Here is a 7,576-nt window from a genome sequence, read left to right as displayed (position 1 = left end):
CTGTGTACTGTTCCTCTCAGACAGGCAGAAATTATTGAATCAAATTCCATACTGTCTCTGGGATCTTCCCCAGTCGCAGTAGCAGAAGTCCTCTGACGTAAGACTCTTCCTGGAGCAGGTAAAGAGTGTAGTTTCGAGTGATGTAGATGTCTGTTACTTGTATATTAAACGATTAGAGAGATGTTTGATAAGTTCCAAGAGGTAGGATTACCCGGTATTGTCATGGGCTAGAAATGTTGCAAAAATACCTGAGCCAAGGTCTCAAGTTGGCTGACTGTACTATGAAGCTACAGACATGCACTTCGTATGTTCATCAGTTTTTCAATGAGCAATAATCACTCCTGGAGTAAACCTCACTGGCTATGATACTGCCACTGCACAAAGCTCGTTCATCAGTTTTTGAAGAAAGTGGAGTACGTCGCAGGATTACCTGTGTGCCTTGTGTTAAGCAAGCTCAACACATAAGAGTAATGGTTTCACCAAAACTTGAAGGTTATTGTTTGGTATGAGATTCAGCAGAAGACTTTAAAAGCATTTTTGTTACTTTAAAGAAGGACTCGAATTACAAAGTTTGAAGAAGCAACTAGTAAAAACACCACTCACGTTAGAAGAAGAGGGTTTGGGTCTGTTCTCCCAAAGACTGGTTCTTACAAAACCCAGGGTCCTGGGCCCAAAGGTTCTTTCTGTGGCATAACTGCTTAGAAATGCGAGAGGAGAGATTCAGGGCGTGTCAGTCCCAAGGACAGACAGCTAGATATCCTTTGGTTCTACTTGACTGGGTAGCAGTGGGCAAGGCTTTAGGGAAAATACTTTGTAAATTTTATGATGGCATGTAAAGGCACAGGATTGGCAATAAAGGGACCTGGAGTTTGGTCTCCAATATGAGAGGATTTCTTTTGGGCAAAGGATGATATTGCCACACAGTCAGGAGAGGGGATGAGCCTGGTCTTTGAGTTTGCAGGGGGAGTGATTTATTTGTAATTCTTTATTTTATGATGTTTGTGCAAGAGGTTAAGTATTTTAGCTAGAGATAGCATGGAAATAGAGTGAGTTCCCCAGACCAGTTCTATGTAAGACCAGCAGAGAAGGTTAGGTCAGTGAGCACTGGTGTTTCGAAGGGCTCTCCTGGAAGTCAATCAATGTAGTCATGAGTAGCAATTCCAAGCTGGCCTCTACTAAAAACCAGATCAGGGAAAAAGTAGGGCCCAGGTCAAAGAGACTGTGAGCTCCCAGGGGCAGGGACCAGGTCTGTCTGATTGTCTCTATTCGGCTTATTGAACTGAACTAACATATAGCACTTGTCATTTGACATCGATTGTAATTCCGTGAGATATTTGCATCTTAGATGAGGAAAATGGCCCAGAGAGACCAACGTGCCTCCCATCTACTAAGTGGCTGAGCCAGAATTCAAGCTCAGGTCTCCTGATTCCAGATCCCGTGTGCCTTTCTGACCACCATATCAGCTAGATCTTTTCTTTTCTTTTTTTTAAATGGAATTTCACTCTTGTTGCCCAGGCTGGAGTGCAATGGCGCGATCTCGGCTCACTGCAACCTCCGCGTCCCAGGTTCAAGCGATTCTCCTGCCTCAGCCTCCCTCGTAGCTGGGATTACAGGCATGTGCCACCATGCCCAGCTAATTTTGTATTTTTTGTAGAGACGGGGTTTCTCCATATTGGTCAGGCTGGTCTCGAACTCCTGACCTCAGGTGATCCACCCGCCTTGGCCTCCCAAAGTGCTGGGATTACAGGCATGAGCCACTGCGCTCGGCCTCAGCTAGATCTTCTCTATGTGGAGTATGCAATAGCTTTTATTCAGATTTTTCATTCCTTGGCTTTCATTTTCTGATTTTTCCTAATTATTGCTATTTTGTGTTTATTGAGGAAATCAGAGAGAAAGCTATGAGATAGTTAAAGCCTGCTAAGGGTTTATTGAGAATATGATGATGTTCAGTATGAACTAAGAATCAACTACACTAGAATTGCAGCATAATCATACCTTGGAGTTACTACAAGATTAATTTGGAATTGAATGTATCTTATAGTAATGAATTTTCTTTTTTAAAGCTTTTTAGAGCAAAACCTAATCAATAGCATAAGGGACAAAACCTGTGTCAATCCCATAGCATAAGTGGCATATAAGGAGTATCGTGTGCATTTCTCTACAGAAAGGGAAAGGAAGCAGAACTGACTTTGTGCCTACCAGGTATTGGGTCCTAGGTGTTGGGTCTTACTATGACCTTTGCAAGTATTACCCTCAAGTTTTCTAAGTGGTCATCATTACCTTTTTATAAGTGGGAAAAATAGGTTTAAAGTAAATGGCTACCCAGAGTCACACAGTAAATAGCAAGCAATCCATGGATCTAAACTAAATTATTTCTGCCTCTAATGCTCTCAGTTATGCTGTGGTGTTTTCTGGATGAAGTACTAAGATTTAAATATATTCTTAGAAGTTTTGTGTCGAACCTTAAGTTGCTCTTGGACTTGTTAAACTTGTACCATCTGAAATGAACATCCATATCCATTCTCTTTCAGGTTTTGCTGTTACTGCTCAATGTAATCACACCTCGAAGAAGAAATGGAAAACCTTGGGATGTTGATCAAGCTAATATCCTGAGGAAGAACTTCAGCGGGTCCCAGCTGAGTGGGAGATGGGATTCCGCAGTACTGGTACATAGTGAGGCAATAATCCTCCTCAGGCATCACACTTGCTGATTTTTATTGAGGCTGGGGATCCTAGGAGAAAGTCGGGAACTTTGTGCACTCTTGGCTTTGACTACTGACAGGCCTAATGTGCTGGAGTGGCCCAGGCAGAGGCCCACTGGCAGAGACTGTGGAAGCCTCAAGAGAAAATCTACCATAAGAGAAGGACCAGTCTGACAGCAAGCCCAGCTTGCCAAGAAGATAGAAGGCTGGAGACAAGCTGCTGTCCAGGTATGTCCTGAACCAGCCAACTTGAAGGTAAGTTGGCTGCCTGGGGAGAGAAGGGCTGTAGGTATGAACTCAAAGCTGTGTCCATAGACACTGTAACACTGGAGTTCAAAAAATGTTGCTGTGGAACAGCCCCTCTCATCTGAACCCAGAGGGCATGTTCTCACCTCCCAAGAATAGTGTCTTATATTGAGGCACAGTGGTACCCTTCTGGATCCACAGGCAAGGCCCTGTGGAGTCTCAGAATAATGATAAATCCTCTGGATGACCTAGGGGCTGGTTAGGTGAGTGGAGCGCCCTGCTGTGGTGTGCCTGTGGGACCACTGGAGCCTGAAGCTGCCAAGGCATGACTTGACCAGCCCCGGCAACTGGATTAGGATCATACAACCATGCACACGCCCCTAGGATTCCTAGAAATACTAGGGGGAAAAGGATTTTCCTGGAACTGCGGCTTTCTACATTTGCACATTTGAGATTTAGATATTAATGTAAAACAACTTCATTTGTACTCATTAAGACTGGGTAAAACTAGGACTTTTCCTTTCTGCTACATTTTGACATAGGTAGGAGGACAGGATTTTCAAGATGCCCAAGAAAGTAATCAAGCAATAATCATGTGCATCTTCAAGAAGGAATGGCGGAGCCCCACATGACCCACGGTCCGCACCCCACAGGACCCCAGCCCACTACCTCTCCGACCTCATTCTCGTAGCACACCAGCCAGGGCCCCCGCTGGCTGGCCGGCCTCCCATGCAGCATGCTCTCCCCTCGGGGCCTCTACACTTGGCTTCTCCCTTGATCTGGGTTGTGCTCTTCCCTATCTTCCCGCCCTCTAATGTCCATGCGCCTTCTCCCTCACTTTCTTCAGCTCTCTGTTCAGACGTCACCTTTTCTGTGAGGCCTTCCCTGACCTAACATAAACAGCAACAAGGTCAGGTGCGGTGGCTCATGCCTGTAACCCCAGCCCTTTGGGAGGCCAAGGAAGGTGGATCACCTGAGGTCAGGAGTTCGAGACCAGCCTGGCCAACATGGCAAAACCCCATCTCTACTAAAAATACCAAAAAAATTAGCCGGGTATGGTGGCGGGTGCCTGCAATCCCAGCTACTTGGGAGGCTGAGGCCGGAGAGTCACTCGAACCTGAGAGGCAAAGGTTGGAGTGAGCTGAGATTGCACCATCGCACTCCAGCCTGGGGGACAGAGTCAGACTCCATCTCCAAAAAAAAAAAAAAGGCAACAACTGCTTCTTGCCTTGTTACCCCTAATCTGCTTTATTTTTTCCCAAAGCACTTTGCATTATCTAGTATACTATTCATATAGTTGTTTATTGAGTGTATCCTCCTCATTAGAATGGGAGCTCCATGAGGGCAAGAACTCCCTCTGTTTATTCACAGATGTAGGCCCAGCAGCCAGAATATTGTCTGTCACACAGCACACATTCAGTGCATTTCATTAATGAATGATCATACTTCCTCCCTTTTTTGTTAATTAATTCAATGAACACTGAGCTCTACTAAGTGATGGATGCTACTGAATAGCAGAGAACCGAAGATGAACAAGATAGCCTCTGCCCTTAATAAGATCACAGTGTGAGGAGGGAGGCAGAATGGTGCCTAACTATAAATGCGGTGTGGTAGATTTCACTGGGGACACAGCTGGAGGAGATCGGGGAAAGCTTCGTGGAGGAGGTACTGTCGAGTTGACTCATGAAGGGTGAGGAAAATTATGATGTCTGAACATTTATTGAGTGCTTACCATCTCTCTGCTAAGCAACTTAAACATAGCATTATTTAACGCCGTGAACAGGTGATTAACATAAGTACTGATTCTACTTTTACCTTAGGGTTGAAGAAGCAGGCTCAGAAAGGACCAAGGTTTGGAGCTACCACTGGTGGACCTAAGATTCAGACCTGGTTCTTCCTGGTTTCACATCTCATGCTTTAACCATGTGCTGGGCAGACAAGAAAGGAAATCAGAGCAGAAGAAATAATCCATCTCAAAAATGGAAACTTCATCGTGTGTATTCAGGGAACTGCAGGAATTCCAGGGAAGACATGAGGCAGGAGTCCACCTCACTCGGAAGGTGAGATATAGGCCACATGTATTTCAGGGAACCGCAGGAATTCCAGGGAAGAGATGAGGCAGGAGTCTACCTCACTCAGAAGGTGAGATATAGGTTATAGGTATTTCATACCTCTGCCTCCTGTTTCCTTCCTCCTTCCAGGATAGCTTGCTTTTGTTACCATTATCGGGTGTCTGAATATGCTTTGATCTGAAGAAAGAATTCTATGATTGAAGCGAGGGATGGGCCATGTGGTTGTAGTAGCCCAGATGGGAGGGGGGTCCTTGAGTAGGACAGTAACTGAGGTAACTGGGAAAATGAAGGGGAGATGACGGATAGGGAGGACCTTCAGAGACAGGGCTGCTAGGACTTGGCCGCCATTGGCTGTTAGAGAGGCAGGAGGCTAGGCCTGGGTGAGTGATGCAGCAACAGTGACCATAACAGAACACTGTGTGTGAGAACGTTCCATGGGAGTGGGAGATGAAAAGTCAGGAAGGTTTGGAGCCCCTGTGGCTCGCCGAGCCAGGGAGATGCCCCATCCTGATTGGGATGTATAAGGCTGGAGCTCCAGGTAGAGTCACGGAGATAACAAACTTCAACTTCTTTCAAGTTATTGCCCAGGAAGAGAGTCCAGAGAAAGACCAGCAGTGAGCTTGGGAGCAGCTGCTGTGGACGCTGGGAATCTCCTTGGCACTGACAGCTCTGGACCAGAACTACATTGCTTCAGATGCCTTGTGGAGTCATGATTGGACAAACGTATTACCTAGACCATTCAGGGAATTTTTTGAAATTTCTTAATTAAAGGAAGTTATCTGGGCAACTGAGGTCTCCTTGAAGCATTTTCTTCTATCAGTGTGTGGACAAAATCGCAGTGTGTGAAGCTCCTTCAGTCAAGCAGGGTTCTCTGTAACCCTTTTTCTTTCTTTCTTTCTTTCTCCCTCCCTCCCTCGCTCCCTCCTTCCTTCTCTTTCTTTCTTTCCTTCCCCCCGGTCAATACCTTGATTGCATTTTTTAAAATATAGTTTTGTTAAGTTTTCTTTTCTTTTTTTTTTTTTTTTGGAGAGATGGAATCTTGCTGTGTTGCCCAGGCTAGTCTCAAACTCCTGGCCTCAAGTGATCCTCCACTTGAGCCTCCCAAAGTGCCGGGATTACAAGTGTGAGCCAATGTAGCCAATCCTTTGTAACCTTTGATCCAGCTATTTTTTCCATTTCCTAGTTGTTTTCGCAACCCTGTCTGGAGTCACAGCCTCAGTGATTTTCCTTATTGATGAAATACCACTGGAAACTTGAGTGCAGACCCATTTTGGCCCAGCCTTCTTCTGAGTGCACAGTGCCCACCCGGAACAAAGTGCCCAGGTGACACCCAGCCGGGAGCCTCCACTTCAGAATGGAAGCCAGCACAGCTTAAAGCTTGCCGTCAGTGAGGTTCCTGGAGGAACCAGGAAACAGGGCTGAGGTAAGAGAAAGAGCCCCAGCAACTCACTGTCCTTGTCCTCCCCTTCTGTATCAGTATGGTCCCCGCTTCTGGTTTGGGAAGGGTGGGGAAGAACATGTTTGCCCCAAACCACAACCCATCTCGAGCCAAGCAGGGCCATGGCAGTATTGCAGTGGGGAAGGAATGAACACTCTTCAGGGTGGTCTCTTTATCTGCTCATGCAGGGGTCCATCCAGATCACTTAGAGTGGAGAACAGGAGCAAGAATACAAGTGGCAAGAGAGGGTGCTTTGAGGTCATGTGACCCTGAGTCTTATCTCCTTTCTGCACCTATGGGCTATCTGGCCTAGGGCAAAAGTCACTTCACCCCCACCCCCCACCCCGTGAGCTTCGGTTTCCTCCTCTCTGAGAAAGACGTCAGATGTCAGTCCACAGAGAGGCCATGGGGATGGATGTGCCCAGCAGGATGCCCAGCATCTAGCAGGTGCCTAATAGATAGGGCTACCTCATTGTGGTTATCCTCCAAGTGACGATTATGTTTTTGACCTGCTTAACTTGGCACTGGATTTGGTGATGTGTGAACTCGTATTTCCTTGCCCACAGTTCACAGTAGTGTAAGGATTATGTGCTCAGGCTCTGGAGTTTGACCAGACCTCGCCTCAGATCCTGGCTCCAATAGTTTCCTAACTCTTTGACTTTGAGTAAGTCACTTCCCTAATTGGTCTCTGTGGGAGTAATAATAGCACTTACCTTATAGAGGTGTTGTGAAGAAAATAAGACACTATGTGTGGCTACTGTTTGGCATACGGTAAACATTCAAATATTGTGGTATCCATTTTGGTGAAAATTGCCACCCTTCAAGGGCATACACTTACTCCAAATTGAGCACTTTCCATGGCTCAAAATGTGTAACAAGTGGATTAGTCCATTTTCATACTGCTGATAAAGACATACCCGAGACTGGGTAATTTATACAGGAAAAAGGTTTAAAGACTTCCAGTTCCATATAGCTGGGGAGGCCTCACAACCATGGCAGAAGGCAAGAGGGGCGAGTCACGTCTTGCATGAATGGCAGGAGACAAAGAGCGAGCTTGTGCGGGAAAACTCCCGTTTTTAAAGCCATCAGATCTCACGCGACTCATTCACTACCGCGAG

General features: G+C 46.1%; 1 long non-coding RNA gene and 1 pseudogene across 1 annotated transcript; one reads left to right on the top strand and one right to left on the bottom strand.

The window, feature by feature from the left end:
• Positions 1 to 216: 216 nt before the first annotated feature.
• On the bottom strand, positions 217 to 386 carry LOC117095565 (annotated as a pseudogene).
• A 2,053-nt stretch (positions 387 to 2,439) lies between these two features.
• On the top strand, positions 2,440 to 3,833 carry LOC117095163. The gene is made up of 3 exons (XR_004441838.1): positions 2,440 to 2,666; positions 2,783 to 2,930; positions 3,201 to 3,833. It is a non-coding gene; the product is annotated as an uncharacterized LOC117095163 (long non-coding RNA).
• The last annotated feature ends 3,743 nt before the right edge of the window (positions 3,834 to 7,576 follow it).

The sequence above is a fragment of the Trachypithecus francoisi genome, unplaced genomic scaffold, assembly GCF_009764315.1.
Source record: "Trachypithecus francoisi isolate TF-2019V2 unplaced genomic scaffold, Tfra_2.0 Lachesis_group13, whole genome shotgun sequence".
NCBI classification, from domain to species: domain Eukaryota; kingdom Metazoa; phylum Chordata; class Mammalia; order Primates; family Cercopithecidae; genus Trachypithecus; species Trachypithecus francoisi.
This window is presented reverse-complemented; position numbering and strand designations above follow the sequence as displayed.